The sequence below is a fragment of the Ursus maritimus genome, unplaced genomic scaffold, assembly GCF_017311325.1.
Source record: "Ursus maritimus isolate PB19 unplaced genomic scaffold, ASM1731132v1 scaffold_16, whole genome shotgun sequence".
Taxonomy (NCBI): domain Eukaryota; kingdom Metazoa; phylum Chordata; class Mammalia; order Carnivora; family Ursidae; genus Ursus; species Ursus maritimus.
In genome coordinates, this window is record NW_024424008.1 from 11,916,725 (window position 1) to 11,935,297 (window position 18,573).

An 18,573-nucleotide genomic window follows, 5' to 3' on the forward strand; every position below is an offset into this window, starting at 1 on the left:
CACAACTTGTGATATACAGCCAATGTCAATCAGGAAGTAAGAAGTTGGTAGAAGAGCCCATATGCAGAACACCTCATCAACTTTAGATTACAAATCAGAAGGCGCTCCCCTCAGGTCTCGCCATCACAAACAGGGGCTCAGTATTCTTCACACATGTCACCTGACTGCCTGCTACTTTCTGTGGCTGGAAGTATCAGGGTCAACCACAAAAAACATAAAGCACAATATAACAAAGGCCAGCTAGCTCCACCAGTTTCTGCACATTTCTGTCCCTGAGTCTCAGTATCTTCAGCTATAAAATATGGAGATAATACTATTTACTTCACAATATTGTTCAGGAGATAAAATACGAAAAAGTTCTCTGGAAACTAATCTACTCCAGTGTGCCGCAGTGCTCAGTGCAGAGTTAGGCACACTCACCATAGCTTCCCCATCTGTAAAATTGTGATAACATCTGAACCCACCTCACAGAGTGATCGGGAGAATTAAATGAGATAACATACAGGGAAGGTACTTAGAGTCCCTGACACATAGCAATTCATAAAAACATTAGCTCCTATCAATGCACTTAACCTTTTCCCCTCAGTTTCCTCATTTGTAAAACAGGAACAATAATAGTACCTAGTTCATAGGTTTACTATGGAAATAAAATGAGCTAACACATTTAAAGGCTTATAACAGTGCCTGGCACATAGCAAGTGCTATAAAAGAATAAGAGGGGCACCTGGGTGGCTCAGTCAATTGAGCATCTGACTCTTGGTTTCGGCTCAGGCTGTGATCTCAGGGTCCTGAGATAGAAAGTCCTGTGTTGGGGGGCGCCTGGGTGGCACAGCGGTTGAGCGTCTGCCTTCTGCTCAGGGCGTGATCCTGGTGTTCTGGGATCGAGCCCCACATCAGGCTCCTCCGCTATGAGCCTGCTTCTTCCTCTCCCACTCCCCCTGCTTGTGTTCCCTCTCTCACTGGCTGTCTCTATCTCTGTCAAATAAATAAATAAAATCTTAAAAAAAAAAAAAAAAAGCCCTGTGTTGGGCTCGGCGCTCAGCGGGGAACCTGCTTAAGTTTCTCTCTCCCTCTCCCCCTCTGTCCCCTGTAAAATAAATAAATAAATCTTTTTAAAAAAGAGAATAAGATTATATTATTATTATTATTATTATTATTATTATTATTATTAATTTTATCTTTGAGCTTTCTCTACAGTTTGCATGTATACAGACTCCTGGTTCTCAATCAGGATTGATTTTGTCCCCCAGGGGACATTTGGCAATATCTAAAGACATTTTTGTTTGTCACAACCGGAGGGAGGGGTAGATGTTAACTGGAATCTAGTGGATAAAGGACAAGAATGCTGCTAAATACCTTACAACGCACAGAACAACTCCCCACCCCCAAACATAGATTTCTATGATCCAAAGTAGCAAGTCTCAAGGTAGAGAAATTCCGACATAGACTAAACAAATCTAACAGCTCTCTCTTCCTCCTCCTCTGAAATGCTAGAGCATTTTACTAGGATCTCTCTTCTAGAATTTATTAAACAGTTATAAAAGTTTTAGACCTGAAACAGGTTTTAGAGAGTCCCTTTCTTTACCAAGGCCTAAAATGAGCAAGTATTTTACAAAAGAACAGAGTTTCAGTAGGAAAGCCTGAACTGGAACCCAGGTCTCCTGACTCACTAGTGTTCCTTCATGGAGCTAACTTAGATAACCTGGCGAGCACTTTCTCTTTCCCTTCCCTAATCCTTCTATGCTTCTCCCTCTTCCTCTCCCTATCCCTCCCTCCCAGGTTTGGATCTGTTTCTTTTCTGGTATCATCAGAAGTGAGAAACAGGGACGACCTTTCTCCCCACCCTCCCAGTTTCCTACCTTTAGAAGGACCTGCCCTCTCGAGCTCCAGTATGAGTTTTGGACCAGAAGCCAAGAACTCTTCTTATTTACCTTTTCTTTTCTTTTCTTTTCTTTTTACAGGGGCCAGGCTGAGCTGCTCTGGCCACCTCTCTCTGCTCTCTTCCGAGGTTACTCAGGCATTCTGCCTGAAAGCATAACTTGGGTCAGACAACCTGGAGTAATTTCCTTTTCCCTGTCTATGGGAATGAACTAGCCTTAGGGAGGGGCCACAGGCAAGTTCTAACAGCTTATGTTGAACTTTCCTCCCAGGAAGTGGTTTTGAAGAGAAAAAAGACTGTGGGTATCTTGGTGAGAGAAAACATGGAAAAAGAATATGTAAGAGAAAAAGACTATCGATGGCTTTAACAGAGTATTCAGCTGCATACAGGACATGTTAAAATTTCCCACATCTAATTCCTACCAGTACTTTGAGGACAAATGCCTGCCTCTTCAAAAACAGCCTCCCATGACCACTTCAGCCCAAGAAAATATTAAGCAAGTACTCCTTATGTGCCGGCCACTATAGTAACTTAATCTCATTTAATCTTCACAACCTGAGGTCATCATTATTCCCATTTCAGAGATGAAGAAAATGATAAGAGAGGTTAAGTAACTTGCCTCATTGCCTTAGCCAATAAGTAGCAGAGCTGCAATTTATCCCCAGATCTTTCAGACATCAGAAAAGTAAGCTCTCAACTAATTTACTAAACTGTTTCTCAAGACAATTTCCCCCTTCTTTGAACCTATACTGTATTTACTGTCTATATCACATATTAAGCAATTAATTTCAGCCTGCCTTGTCTTAGTTACGTGTGTATTAGATTTGTTCCAGACCCTGTGTTAGCTCCTGTGAATAAAAGATATAAATAGCAGGCAGTCTCTGCTCTAAGGCAGTGTTTCTCAAACTGTTTTGACTACAACGTACAGTAAAAATACAATTTATATGGAGACACAGTATACATGCACATACACGTGTGTGCATGCACACACACACAACCTATAAATATAAAACTAAAACACAAGTTGCACAAAGCAATCCTTGCTCTTTCTATATACCATGTATTCTGATTTTTTTTTTCTGGCATAGTCTATTTGACTTTTTAAAAATGCTGCTCCAATGTACTATGTTAAATCAACAATCCATGGGTTATGACTTACACAGCTGGGAAAAAAAACACTGCCCTTGAGAGCTCCTGGGTTAAAAGGGGAGATAAGACATTAGTAACAGTAAAAATAATTACAATAACAGTAGCCAACGTTTCAGGAACTCTTATTGTGTGTCTAGCACTCTAACAAGCACTTTACGTGAATTATTCGGATCCAAAATCCAACCCAAGTCTGCCTGTTTAAATCCGATGTCCATGTTCTTTTGACCACACCACACTGCCTATGCAGCATGAGAACTATAATGAGGAAATGGGGGTGGGGGAAGGGAACAGTCAGGAAACTTCACAAAAGTAAAGATTCCTGAGTATGTCTTGAAGTATAAATTTTAAAGAATTTGGCACCTGAACAAGTATAGGTGCTCTATAAATATCTGTGGATGGAATCCTTTACCTTCTCTTGTGATACTGAAAAATAGCGTGTTATTTTTAGACAGAAATCTATGAAATTTTTAACTGATGCTGTCTCTCCTAATAGAAATCTCAAGGTACACCTGCCACATGGCACTTTAAAAAAAAAAGTTTTAGAGTTTGGTAACAGTTTCTCTAGAACTTTCTATGGAGTGACATCCAATACTGGCCACCAGGAGACCAGGATCTCATAGCCAGAATTTATGTGTGTCTTTGGGCAGATGACTTTATCTCTCTGGGACTCAGTTACTAATTTATACAATGATAGAAACAGGCCATATGATCACTACGGTTCTTTCTAGTACTTAAAACTTCTAATAATAAATTCTAGTGACTCTAGTACCAATAAATCTGTCAAGTCCATGAAAAAGAATAGATAATTTTAATAAAACCCACTTGCCCACAAAAACATGAGGATGAATCTAGAACTGAGCTCCTGGGTCTCTGTCTTGCCTCGTCTGCTTAGCTGGATGTGGAATGAAAGATGCACACCCAAAGACTTGACATGCACTGTTTCATCCACCAGAACCTAAGCTTCCTAACGTGACAGGCTGGTGATTGGAGCCACAAAGGAGTAGATTTTAGCTTTAAGAGCCAAAATGTCAAACCATGAAAATGACTGTCTCTAGCAATAGAGAGCTCTCCATCATGAAACTATGCAAGCAGATACTGAAGAAATATGTGATAGGAACTTTGCAGAAGAAATTCAAATATAGGGTAAAAGCTGCGTTAGACATCCTTTCAAGGAGCTTTGAGTTCTAAAATTCTATAATCCTCTGTTCACACAACAACAGAAAGATTAGCCTTTAGCACACGTTGGAGGGGAAAAAACACCCAAGAAGTTTCCTGAACTTTTCCATTCTCCTTCCCTCCTTCTTTCCATTTTCGATTCAGGCACACTAGGTCATTCACAGCCAGAGCCATCGTGGCTATACTTGTCTGCTCTTTTCAGGATTTGTTTTTGATTTATGAGGAGGGAAGGATGGGTTTAGTCATCAAGGAAAGAACCACTAAGCATATCTTCAGGGCCCAGGTCCACACCAGCAAATTCCTCTCAGAAGAATGGGAAGTTATGAGATTGGCTCTACCTGGCAGTATCCAAACTCAAGTGGCCACTGGCTTCTCAGGGCACATAGACTAATGACCCTCAAAGCATAAAGTTAGGAACCTACTGTGGATACCTATGCCAGTCCCAGCCACCTAGACTAGTTGAAGACACTCCTGTAACTGGAGAATGAGCTATTGTAAACTGAGTCCCTGCTGCCTCTACTGGGTAATCTTGGGCCATTCATTGCTTCACTTTGAGCCTGAATAATTCCAATTACAAAATGCACCAACTGTAAAATGAATAAATAAGATAAGATGATCCATAAGACTTTTTCCAGTACTGACATCGTTATTCTAATATAAAACGGTATTCTTATAATTTAATTAGCATCTATCCTAAAATCTCAAAAAGTACAAAAATAATAGTAAATAGTTAACACCTAATGAGCACATATTATGGCAGATGCAGTACTTTACGTGCTTACTTCCTTTCATCTTCCCAGCAATCCTATTTTATATATGAGGAAACAAACTGAGAAAGATTAAGAAACTTGCCCAAGTTCACAAAGGTGAGTAGGAGAGCCAGACCTTCACTTAGACCTACTGATTCTAAGTCCAGTCCTCTTTCCACTAAAGTATTCATTTCCAGGCTTCTATTCCAAAAAGAATTTTACCTGGAAAGTAAGAGAACAGAGAATAAAGAGGGCTAAAGACTAACTTCAACCAGACGGCAATGATCTGCTTTCTACAGCCAATAGAGAAATAACAAAAAGTACTGGATCCACCAAAAGTCAAGAACCCTCCTAAGCTGTCAGAAGCAAGATTCATTTGAAATTCCTCCCACCTCTATCTTCTCCATTAGCCTCCAAAAGATAGATGGGCTTGGGAACCAATAATAGGCCACAGAAAGTATGTTTACATCTAAATAATCCAAAGGAGACAGGCCAACTTATAGGACCAGTCCTTCTCACCTGCTGCTGGATTCACCCAGTCACCTCCTCTCCCAGAAAGCCTGTTCCATGACCTCTGCCTCTCCAAGGAAGGCCTTCATTCATTCCTCCAGATCTGGATCCTAATTCCAGAAGAAGCTATACTACCTTGAAGAGGGGAGACACAGACATCAGCAACGAATGCCCACCTCTCCCTCTGCCGGCTTAAAGGAAAAATGTAAGGAGGATAGGGTAAGAAAAACATCTAGGTTTCTTAGAAGACATCTAGGTCCACTGCTCTGCTGTTCTATGTGTAGAAATGTAGAAAGGATAGTGTGCCAGCACCCCTTGGGCTACTGCTCACTCAGTGGCATCAGAAAAAACAACCCCTTTCTTTACATGGAGAAGTCTTTTGAAATCACTCAATCCAATGGTTTCCAAGCTTTTTTAAAAGCCTCTCAAACTCTTTTTTTCCCATCAAATCTTACAGAAACACAATATTTAAACGGATAAATGTGGTGCTGCTCTGGCTAAAAAGAAGATGAGGAAGTTCCACTTCCTCAGCCTCTTCCCACTTCCCAGTCTCACAACAGCCTGTGAGGTTGCACTTCAAAACACTGAGATGCTATTTAACACCTCCCTGTTTTACTTAAGGAAACTGGAGTCCGGAGGGAGAACATGACTTTGTCAAGAGCACACAGTCAGTGCCAAAGCTGGAACTCAAATTCAGATGTACTGACTTAAATGGCAGTCAATTTCTCATCTCATCACACTATTCCTTTGAGATGATCACAGGAAAATGAATGTGAAAGGGCTTTTAAAAGCACTAAGTGCTGGAGGCTTGTATAGTTCCTTCAGCTAATTTTCTCTACAGGTAAAAGAATCAAAATGCTTAGATTTCCAAGGTTAATTTCACCAGGTAGCACTCAATGGCAAAGAAATCCTCTCATGTTCCCAACTCCTCAATAAATGTTACCAACTTAGAAAGACTGATAGTAAATAAGACTCAGGAGGATTCTGCAGGACCCCCTGCTCCCTATGTCCTGAGAAACCATCCCTTAAAGACATATGGGAATTTTCCTGATATCCACCATGCCTGGGACAAGGTATAGAACCTAAACCTGTGTATTAAATAAAGCTAACTCCTTAGGGGGTCCTGGGTGCCTCAGTTGGTTGAGCGTCTGACTCTTGGTTTCAGCTCAGGTTGTGATCTCAGGGTGCTGAGATCCAGCCCTGTGTTGGGCTCTGCACTCAGCACAGAGACTGCTTGGGGTTCTTTCCCTCTGCCCCTCCCACTCATGCTTTCTCTCTTTCTCTCTCTCTCTAAAAAATAAATAAGTAAAACTTTTTTAAAAATTGTGCACTGGGTGTTATATGCAACTAATGAATCATAGAACTTTACATCAAAAAACAGGGATGTACTGTATTGTGACTAACATAATATAATAAAAAAATATTATTATAATAAAAAAAATTTTTTTTAATAAAGTTAACTCCTTAATAAATGATGTGTATAGCCTGGGCCTCAAAGTTTCTCTACAACTATGGTAACCAGCCTCTAAGACAATATCCAATGGTCCCTGCCTCCTGGTATTTGCACCTTTGTGTATCCTTTCCCACCTAGTAGAAGGGTTGGTCTGTGCAACCAAAAGAATACAGAAGTGATGGTATCTCACTTCTGAAATTAGATTATAAAAGACACTACAGCTTCTGTTTTGGTTGTTCTTTTCTCTCTCAAATCATTCATTGTGGGGAAGCCAGCTACCATGTTGTGAACTGCCTAATGGAGAGGCCACGTGACAAGGAACTGAGGTTGTCAGCCTGGCAACAGCCAGCAAAAAACTGAAGCTGGCCAATAACCAGATGAGTGTGTGTGGAAGGGGATCCACCAGGCCCAGTTGAGCCTCTAGATGCTTGTAACCCTGGGCAACAGCTCCCCTATAATCTCAGCTGAGACATGGAGCCAGAACCACCCAGCTTGGCCACTCTAAAATTCCTCACCCTCAGAAACTGTGTGAGATAATAAATGTTTATTTTTTAAGCTGCTAAATTTTGCAGGCAATTTATTTAAGCAACAGTATATAACTAATACAACCATGACACTAAGGCTTCTGGGTTTACATCCGAAAGCCCATTATGAAACCAAAAGTCCAGTTGAAACAAAACCCAAGGCATCTAGGGCTGCGGCTCCCCCTTAAACAGTAACTGTCTCCACTGCTTATTCATAAGGTGACCAGCTGAAAGTCACTTCATCTCTCTTAGCTGCGGTTTCCTTATTGAATATATAGGGATATTTCCCTTGCAGATTATGGTGAGGATTAAATTAGAATAGTTTGTAAAAGCATCTTTAAAACAGTATATAACTATACAAATTAAAGTTTTTATAATAAAGACTTTGGAAGGTACCCCACCAAGCACACTCCCAACAGCCATCAAAAGGAAGATGGCTCTGTTCAGTAAAGTCAAATGGACTGGTTTCTTTTTTACCTTTTATCCAACTATATTAAAGGTATTTCCCTCTATCACTGCCCCTCAGAAAAACAAAAAGCAACAATTACCAATGCTTGGTATTACATATCAAATATAGCGCTAAGTGCTTTCACATTATTTTCTCATTTAATACTCCATTTAACAACATACAAGGAAATGGAAACTGAGAGAGTTAAAGTGATTTGGTTAGTAATAGAGCCAGAATTGAACTTCACATCCATGTAACTCCAAAGACCATGTTCTTTCTACTAAACCAATATGCTACTTACTATACCTAGGAGCCTGAAAGTATCCAATACAGAAGGCATTCAGATACAACATAAAAGAACTGAAAAAACAAAAGAGAAAGGAAGAAAGATCACCTTTCATGTTAACGGGGTAATAAAAAGATTCAGGAGATGTGGATTTTGGTCCTGTCTATGGCACCAAGCAATTGTAACACCTTGGGCAAGTTATCTATCAGTGAAAAATTTAAAAGCCTCATACTTACACAGTACTTTGGAATCTACAAAGCATTCTGAAGTATGCGCAAGTATTTGTCACAGCAAACCTTGAAGGTAGTTTTAATTCTCTCCAATCTACAAATGAGAAAACTGAGACTCAAAAAGTTATTTTGAGTTATTAAACAGCTGGCACATGCCAGAGATAATACACCTAGATTTCTTTATTCTCAGAGGTACCTGAGACTCAATAGTTTTAGGGAATGTCCAAAGGTCACAGCAAGGACAAAAATCCCTTTCCCTTCTTACCCCCAACCCAGTGCTACAACCAGGTATACAAGCCGGGAAAGCTTTTTAAAAACACTGATGCCTGAGCCCCATATCTACCTTTACCCCCTAAATTTAATTTATTTGGTCCTGGGTGGAATCTAAGTATCAACATATTTGTAATCTTTCTAGGAATGGCCACACTTGAAAACTACAGCCCTAATCCCAAGAGTCACAGATTAAGAAATGTCATGATTCACCCTCATTTTCTAATGTCAAATTCCTTAAGTGAAGCCATCTACTTTTTTGTTTGCAAATTCATTACATTTAAAAAGAAAAGGATCTATTATTACAAATGACTATGTAAGTTAAAATAATTTAATTTTTGTTACCTAAGAATAAATTTTTATGCAATATGCAATCAACGTCTTACTGGTCAAGACTGGATATGTGGCATGCATCAATAAAATTGCTTGTAGAAAAAAAGTTGCCCATAATAGTATACTATGAACAAAAATAACTAAGAAGAAAATTGAAGTAATCTTGTTTCTCTAAGTATCCCTGCCTAGGGATCTCAGAACTCCTTGGTTCTACCAAGATGAATTTACCTGGAGTGTCCTCCGATGAGGGTTGGATATTGTACAGACTTGTCTCATAATATCTCCACTTCTCTCTGCTAATTAATTCTTACCTTACCAAGTTCTTTCCCTAACCCTCAAGCCTATGGTTATGGGTTTGAACTGTATCTCCCAAAACAAGATATGTCAAAACCCTAAACCCTGGTACCTCAGAATGTGATTTTACTTGAAAATAGTCTTTAGAAAGGTAGTCAAGTTAAAATGAAGTTTTTAGGATGGGCCTTAATGCACTACGACTTGGGTCCTTATAGGAAAGAGAAATTTGGAAACAAATTTCTGAATTCCAGCTATGCTGTTCTGGCCTGTACTTACTAAGAAGTTCACACACACACACACACACACACACACACACACAAGGCTGTGAAAAGACACAGGGAAAAGATGTCCGTCTACAAGCCAAGGAACACCTGAAGCTACCAGAAGTTAGGAGAAGGGCCTGGAACAGACCGTTCCCTCACACCTTCAAAGGGAGCATGGCCCTGCTAACACCTTAATTTTGGACTTGTGGCCTGCAGAACTATAATTTTCTGTTGTTCTAAGTCAACTAGTTTGTGGTACTTTGTTACAGGAGGTCCAGAAAACTAATCATCCACCTTTCTCTAAACCCTTAAAGTTTGTATCCAGTTTATTTGGTAGAACTGTTCAATTTTTTAGCATATATATCCTACTGTCCTAATGAAATCAAAGCCTCTTGAGGACAGGAACACCATTTTATACTTCCTCTTTGTCATCTACCACTTTTAGGGAGAGACTGATCTCAGAAAAAGTATTCAGGAAACATTTGCTCACTTGATCACTTTCTGGAAGATGTTCAACAACTATTACCTATTCTCTTATAATTTAACAACCAGAAAATCACTTTTCCTATTTCCATAATTCTGTAACACTAGAATTAGCTATTTTTTTTAAAGATTTTATTTATTTATTTGACAGCGAGAGCACAAGCAGGGGGAAGTGTAGAGGGAGAGGGAGAATCAGACTCCTCACTGAGCAGGGAGCCCAGCACACTGGGCTAGATCCCAGGACCCTGGGATCACGACTTGAGCCGAAGTCAGACACTTAACTGCCTGAGCCACCCAGGCACCCCTGGAATTAGCTATTTTTAAATCAACATTCTTCTTCATGAGTTACCACTTACTCTCTGGTACCCATAAAGGAAAAACTCACAATATCATAGAATCTTATACTGTTTGGGACTGGGAGAGAGCAGACCATCTAGTGCAAACCTAACGTGGTATTTTCCTCAATGCATACATACCATTTCTCTTTTGTTTTTTTTAATTTTTTCTACGATTTTATTTTTAAGTAATATCTCTAGCCAATGTGGGGCTCAAACCCACAACCCTGAGATCAAGAGTCACATGCTCCACCCACTGAGCCAGCCAGGCACCCCGCTCTCTCTTTTATGATAAATGCCACATTCCCCCTTGTCCACTGTATTAGTTACTGGCTTACAGGGCTCCTTCTCACTATGCCACCTCCCATTAGGCTGTACACACATCAGGGGTTGAGAGTCTCTCATTCATCCCAATTGCTTATCATGGTTCACAGTACACGCTCAGTCAACAGTCCTAAAGTATTGTTTCCTCTTTCTTTGCCACTAGTCTATAAGCTTCTCCAAGAGAGGAGCTGGATCTTACTTACCTTTGTATACCTAGAGTCTAAGAGCAAGTAGCATAAAATAAATACAATAATATTTGCTGTTCATGTAATAAAAATGTCTCTCCAATCACTTTCTGTGCTAGGCTGTTCATGGCTATGAATTAACTAGTAAGCTGAGATGCCCAACAATCAACAAGTAAAAAGTAACAAGTCAAAACAGAGCCAACTTTTAGTCCAAAAGCAAAAATATATTGGCGAGATACTTTAAGAGAGTTAAATGTTGAGGTATCTTAAACAGGTTAGGTCCTAAAGACCCCTCAGCTGCCTGGGATGACAGAAAGTAGAGATTCCAAACAGTTCTCTCTCAGAAATTCACTCAGGTAGCTCTCAAAAGAGCAGACATATTTTCTGCTTAACTGACTTATGGCCATTAACATTACCCAAACCTCAAACAGCCTGGCCAAGCGTCTTGTCTACATTGGTATAAAGAGAAGTACAAGCCAGCATCAGAAAAACACTAATTCAGACTGCCAAAAAACTTCTTAGTTTCTAATAGGCTCCAGTGACTTCCTAAAGGAGTCCTTTAGGTCGTGTTGAAGCCCAGAGAAAGGGCAGAGCAACCCTAAAAAGACCTCAACATATTTTCAAATTGGTGAAGCTCAGTGGAAGTTCAACAGAAGCTCATTCTTCCAACTCGAATGTCACGTCCTCTCTGGAGCCTACATTGCCTCTTCTCCCCCCTTGCCACTCCTTGCTTAGATAACACTTGGTACATCCCTCTATTATACATTCATCACTGAATGTTATAATAATTTTAGTGTCTTTCTCTCCACAATAATCACAGCTGCAAAAAGCAACAAGCTGTTACTTCCCATATTAAGACCTCAGGTACCCTGGCTTGTCTTAATCCCAGGAGAAAAAGGAAAAAGGGTGAGATGTTTTCGAATGGCTGCCTGTTTACCATGTACTATCTAAGAGCCATGGATTTGTATACTGTGATTCTTTTTTTTTAATTTAAATTGAATTAGCCAATATATAGTACATCATTAGTTTCAGATGTAGTGTTCTGTAATTTATCAGTTATGTATAACACACAGTGCTCATCACCCAATTACCCCATACCCCCACCCACCGGCAACCCTGTTTGTTTCCTATAGTTAAGAGTCTCTAATGGTTTGTCTCCCTCTCTGATGACTTCCCATTCAGTTTTCCCTCCCTTCCTCTATGATCCTCTGCACTGTTTCTTACGTCCCACATATGAGTGAAACCATACAATTGTCTTTCTCTGATTGACTTATTTCACTCAGCATAATACCCTCCAGTTCCATCCACATCAATGTAAATGTTAAGTATTCTTTTTTAAAGTATCATGCTCTGGTCAGTATGGTAGGCAGATACACACAGACTTCAGAACACCCAGTCCTGTTTGTCTGAATCCTAGGCCTTAATCATCCTGAACAAGGGGCTAGACATTAGCATTAAAGGACAAGTGCTCTTCAGGAATAAGGAAAATTTCATACTCCTTAGAATAGTAAGGAACTTAGAGATCACCAAGGCTAAGTTCCTCATTTTACGGAGGGAAACTGAGGCCCAAAAAGGGGATGGATTTGGTCAACGTCCCACAGTCTGCTAAAAGCAAACCCATGTTTTGATTACTAGTTCAGTGCAATTTCTAATGTATCTTTTCTCTTAAAAAAAAAAAAATTCCAGGGGTACCTGGGTAACTCAGTCGGTTAAGTGTCTGACTTTGGCTCAGGTCATGATCTTGGGGTCCTGGGATAAAGCCCAGCATCCGGCTCCCTGCTCAGCAGGGAGTCTGCTTGTTCCTCTCCCTCTGCCCCACCCCCACTTGTGCTCTCTCGCTAATAAATAAATAAAATATTTTTTAAAAATGAAAATAAATTCCAGGGGCACCTGGATGGCACAGTCGGTTAAGTGTCCGACTCTTGGTTTTGGCTCAGGTCATGATCTCCGGGTTGTAAGATCCAGCCTCCCATCAGGCTCCGCGCTCAGCAGAGAATCTGCTTGGGATTCTCTCTCTCTCTCCCTCTCCCCCTCCCTCTTGTGTGCTCTCTCTCTCTCTAAAAATAAATAAATAAATCTTTTTTAAAAATTCCAATCTCAAAAATAAGGATTAGGGAGGTAATTTGTTCAAGGTCATATACCTAGGAGATGATGAAGTCAAAATCTAAACTTAGGACATCTCTTGGGAAGGCCTAGCTTCTAACTCTCACTTACTTTCATGGTGAAGTTTTTGCAACTCCAGATATAAATGCAACTTCATTTTCTTTACCTTTAACTTCCTTTGAAGTTTGCTTCTAGTTAAATTTGGCAGATTAAAAACACATTTATCTATGTTCCTACCTAAAATCACACTAAAATGATACCAAAGGTAAAAACCTCAACAAGGAAGAGAACAGGTAGAACATCAAAAGATGACAGATTTCAACAAATTTTTAGACTACACATAGTGAATGGAGGATTTGTGACCTAAAAAAAGAAAGGCAAAAGAACCTGTAATTTACAGCATAGCATGGTCCCTGGACAACAGAGATGTGTGCTACCTGGACAGGATCACATCCCCTAGAAAGACTCACTGGATTAAAACACCTAAAAGAAGATGCCTAGGAAGTATAAATCATTTGCCCCAAATCACATACAGCTAACAAGAGCTTGAACCCTGGTCTTACTCATTTTTGTTACCTTTCTGTAACACATTTGCTATCAGTCAACTTAAGAAAATACAGACTGACTCAATAGCCCATGTCACAAAACAAGGAGACAGAAGTGTTTCCCAAGGTCTACCATTTGGCCTCCTTTACCAACTTCATAAAAGTCCTTTGTGTTTAGGTTCTCCTGGGTAAGAGCTTAGGCTATTCAAACAGTTGGAGTAAGAATCCCATATTCTAATTCATATTCCAATTGTCTGATTCTACAGTTCTGAAAAAGTAGGTTAACATCACCTGACAAAATATGACAAAGCTTGGAAGTGAAAGATTTCAGAAGCACTGTTTCAGGTCAAAGCTGAGCTCATTCACATTACCCATGATAATGCGAGAGAAGCAGCTTTTCATCCCTTTTTAGAACAGAACATGCCCTAAGGTAGGTGTTGTTACATCTGCTAACCAGCTAAAACAGATTCATTTTTAAGTGCCAAATTATAGGACTGCCTACAGTACCGATTAAGGCATTAACAACTCCAGACCATTTCTTAATACACAGCAATTATGTGAGTGCCACTGCTATTTGCACCTTACTCCTATTTGAATTCTTATCCATCACTGCATTAAACATATCTACATACTCACTTTGTGTTTTTCTGATGTGCGCAGAAAGAATACTGACTCAGAAGAATAATTCTAAATACAGCTCAAGCTTTGAAGTCAGCAAACAGGTTTGAAACCCAGTCTTTTGAGTCACCAGATGTGAGATCATAGATAGATCTGCAAAATGGGCCTAATATCTACATGAGAGACCTATTGTAAGGATTTTGGGAGAGTATATGGCAACTTGCACAGCAGTAGGGCACTGAACAAATGTTAGTTGCCTCTTTTGTTGACTACCTTGTATATGACAGGGACTTTCAACATTGGAAGGACTGACTGAGGAAGTGTTTAGGGAGAGGAAGGATAGACGAACAAGTAAAATTACAATACAATACAGTACAAACAAGTACAATACAATAAATGCTGCCATAGCTGTGGGAACAAAGTATTACATAAACACGGGAAAAAAGGATATTCTGTCTGGAACAGAAGGAACATGTTAGGGAAGGTATCGGAGACAGATATTTTAACTGGGCCTTGAAGGTTGTTGAGCAGAAGTACAGCAAGCAAAGAAAAATATGTTACACAAAAGAAACTATGAGAAACAAGTTAGGGAGACAGGAAAGAGGTATATATGGCTTATCTAAGCAACAGTGAAAAAACTTGAGAGAAGTGAATGAGTTATACAGAACGAGAAAATTAGCATAAAGAGCCTACACATAGGAATTTTTTGTGGAGAGAAAAGTGGTATAAGAGGCAAGGAGAGGTAGTCATCTTAGAAACTCATGAAGAAAATATTTACTAAAAAAGAAAAGAAATAAAATCTCCACTGTGATTATAAAGGATTGTAACATGAAGAAGAGCTTGTTACATTGTATGACCCAAGGGTCAGACTTAGGAAGGTAGATGGAAATTAAAGAGTGACATAAAAATGGCCCAGGGATATTAATCACATACAGAGTGGAGTGTTTGGAATTTAAAAGGAAATATCCCTTCTGTAAGTGGTGAAATTAGCCCAGAGAACTCAAAAAAGAAACTCTTTCTCTACTAGCTAAGGAGCCCAGGCTTCCTCTTCCTCTTTGGGGATAGGACCTGACTTTGATGGGCTTTTGATGCAACCAGGTTTGAGGAAGGTACTTCAGCCACTTCCTGAGGCTTTACACAATTCAATTCAACCTCAAAAGGAACGCTAGCCCACACAAAGCAGCCTGAAAAAGAAAACTAAACTAAAGCAGGCAACTGACTTTAGAGGAAACTAGACAGTGGGCTTAAAGAGAGAGAGGTCATAGAGCTGCAGAAGAACACAGGCATCAGTTACGTGTTACTTCGTTAATGGAGGAGGGCATTTGCTGTGATGAGCACCAGGTGATGTATGAAAGTGTTCAATCATTATATTTGCACACCTGAAACTAACATTACATTGTATGTTAACTTTAAATAAAAACTTCAAAAAATGTAAAAAAAAAAAAATTCTACTTGTTCCTATGCAATACGAATACACAGATTTGAATTAGGCAAGACCTCCACCTTCAGGGAGTTCCCATTCTAGAAAGGTAGACAGACATGGTAATCAGTGATTATCTTTGAGTCATAAAGACCTGGGTTTGAATCCTGGGTCTACCCTTTACTAGCTAAGGCAAGTCATTTCCTTTATCTAAACTCCATATTTCTTATCTGTGAAATTGAAGGCATCAGCCTAACTCAAAGGGTTACTAAGCATTTGGTGAGATAATGTATTCAAAGCACCCAGAAGAATGTCTGATCTATAGTTTACATGATTAGTATGTATTTACTGAATTGATGGCTTATATGAGAGTATTATTTTGGGGGAGGAAGGAGGAGGGAACCTATTAACCTTATGCTTTCCCATAATACTGGAACTTCTGAGGAAATGCTGTTTGCCTGATCATGCAGATTTCATGTTCTCTAGCTCTCATGCATTAGAACCACCAACCCCATCCCAGGATTAAAAACCAGAAAGAGGAAGCCAGCAGGTGTCACACAATGACTAGGAATGAAGAAAATATTTGACTGGCCTGACCAAGGTAGTAAACGGAAGTTGGCAGTAGAGCAAAGCTTAAAAAACCCAAGACTTGAAATCCCACAAGTCCATCAGGTTAAAGACTATAAAACCTGATTAAATATAAATATCTCAGCAAAGTGGAGCTGGATAAGAAATTAGAGGCCACCAGATATTTATGGACCCCTATGGGCCACAGTACTTCTCCATTTCAGGTAGTCATCTTTCAATAAAAATGTATTACATGTCTACTGTAGGTCAGGTGTTTGGGGCAACAGAGGACTTAGACATTGTCCCAACACTCTGAGACATTTATAATGTCAGAGACTGAGATCACTATGAGAAAATGTTTCACCACAAAGATTCTGACATACAGATATTCAGTAGCCTGCAGCAGGGTGATGAAAAGTAGCATTACTTTTCCCATTTCCATTCTCCCTTCTGAGTTTCCCAGCCACCAAATTTCCTCCGCCTCTTCTTCAATCAGTTCACCACATTCAATGCCTGTCACCTCTGCAGGTCTTTCCCTGGACAGAAGAAAGAGCCTAACCATGGGCCACTGGAGTTTAGAACAGAAACCTGACTAACCGCAAAGCCCATACCTTACCCATCCCACCTACAGCCTCTGAGTCAAACTTTACAAAATGGTCTTAAAGCCACAGAAAAATGAGTTCTGCTATATCTACTTTAAGTCTTTAGAGGAACAGTTCTGAGAAGACAGAACTAAGTCTTCTGAGAAGATCTCACACACTGAATACCTATTAAGCACCATTTTGAATGCTTTACATACACTAATGTCCTCAAAACAGCTCTGCAAGGGAGTTACTATTGTCCCAATTTTACAAAGGAAAAACTGTTCACAGAAACTAAGCAACTTGCCCAAAAATCACACAGTCAATACGTGATAAAGCTGAAATCCATAGGCGAGTTGGCCATGTTCACTTTAGTCTTCCTTTTTTCCCCTGCATCTCACATTTTATCCTAATGATTACCCTGTAAGGCAGGTAAAAGAAGTATCAGTATTATCCCATTCTACAGATTAGGAAACTCATACTTGAGGAAGTGATACTACTTTCTCAGGAACAAGTCAGTAAGTGGCAGAGCCATTGTTCATACCCAGATCTTTTCCACTACTCAACATTTCCTCCTACACTGTGTACTTCAGAGGAGCGTGGTGGAAATATACTTCACAGAGTCCAAAGTGCTAAGATGTGGTCCTGACTCTGTAACTAACCTACTGTATAACATTGAGTGAGTTGCTTTCCTTTCTAGCCCCAGCCCCGTATGTAGGAGCCGCTGAGATGTTAAAGACTCAGAAGAGCCCTACTGTCATTTATGAACTCCTTTTCAAGGAAGGAGTGATGGTGGCCAAAAAGGATGTCCACATGCCTAACACCTTGATCTGGCAGACAGGAATGTACCCAATCTTTCGCGTCGTCAAGGCCATGCAGTCTCTCAAATCATGAGGCTACATAAAGGAATACATTGCCTAGAGACATTTCTGCTGGAACCTTACCAATGAGGGTTTCCAGTATCTCTGTGATTACCTCCACCCACCCCCTGGATTGTGCCTGCCATTCTGCACCACAGCAGTCTTGAGACTGAAAGGCCACAGTCCAAAGGTCTGAAGGGAGAGCCAACCACAAGACACACAGGGGAAGCTAACAGAGACACCTACAGACAAATCTGTGTCCCTTGGTGCTGACAAGAAAGCTGAGGTTGGGGCTGGGTCAGCAACTGAATTCCAGTTTAGAGGTGGATTTGGTTGTGGATATGGTCAGCCACCTCAGTGAAACTGGAGGAGACTGTTTTGTGTTGAATAAATCTGTAGCCAGAAAAAAAAGTTTTTTAAAGCATTGAGTGACTGAATTTTCTTCTCTTGGCTCCATTTTCTCATTCATAAAATAAAGGTGTTGAACTGGATAACCCTTAGGTTGTCCTTCAGCTGGCAATCTAGGTTTTAATTAGTATCAACAAGTCTATGAGAAGTTTCTCTGATCTCCTTGCCACCCAATAGTAACTTCCTAAAAGAAACATTAACTGTTATTTGTAGTATACATAAGGTGAGAAGCGCTCAGCATCAGAGTAAATACTGTTCATTCGATTTCATTCCTTCCCTCCTCAAACACCCTAGATGTAAACACAGAAAAGACCACAAGCCACCTAATAATGCAACAGTGGCACACCCAATAACTAGCACATCTAATAGCATGCCAAGTATGTCTAGAAGTGAAGAGTAATGTCCACGGTGGGCCCCTCTTTCCACTGCTGGATCCACAACTCTTCTACTCACTAGGTAATCTTTTTCCTAGGTTGGGACATCAGCTCTGCTTCACTTTCAACAGACCAGGCTTATGACTGTAACTAAATCCCATCCAATGTAAACAATTTACAAGAGACTTTTGACTAATACATAGGGG

At 40.0% G+C, this 18,573-nt stretch overlaps 1 protein-coding gene and 1 pseudogene across 1 annotated transcript in view; one reads left to right on the plus strand and one right to left on the minus strand.

The window, feature by feature from the left end:
- PAK1 (p21 (RAC1) activated kinase 1) overlaps positions 1–18,573 on the minus strand; it is a 151,018-nt gene that overhangs the window by 111,487 nt on the left and 20,958 nt on the right. The gene's annotated exons all lie outside the window — the stretch shown is intronic.
- LOC103678070 lies at positions 17,444–17,946 on the plus strand (annotated as a pseudogene).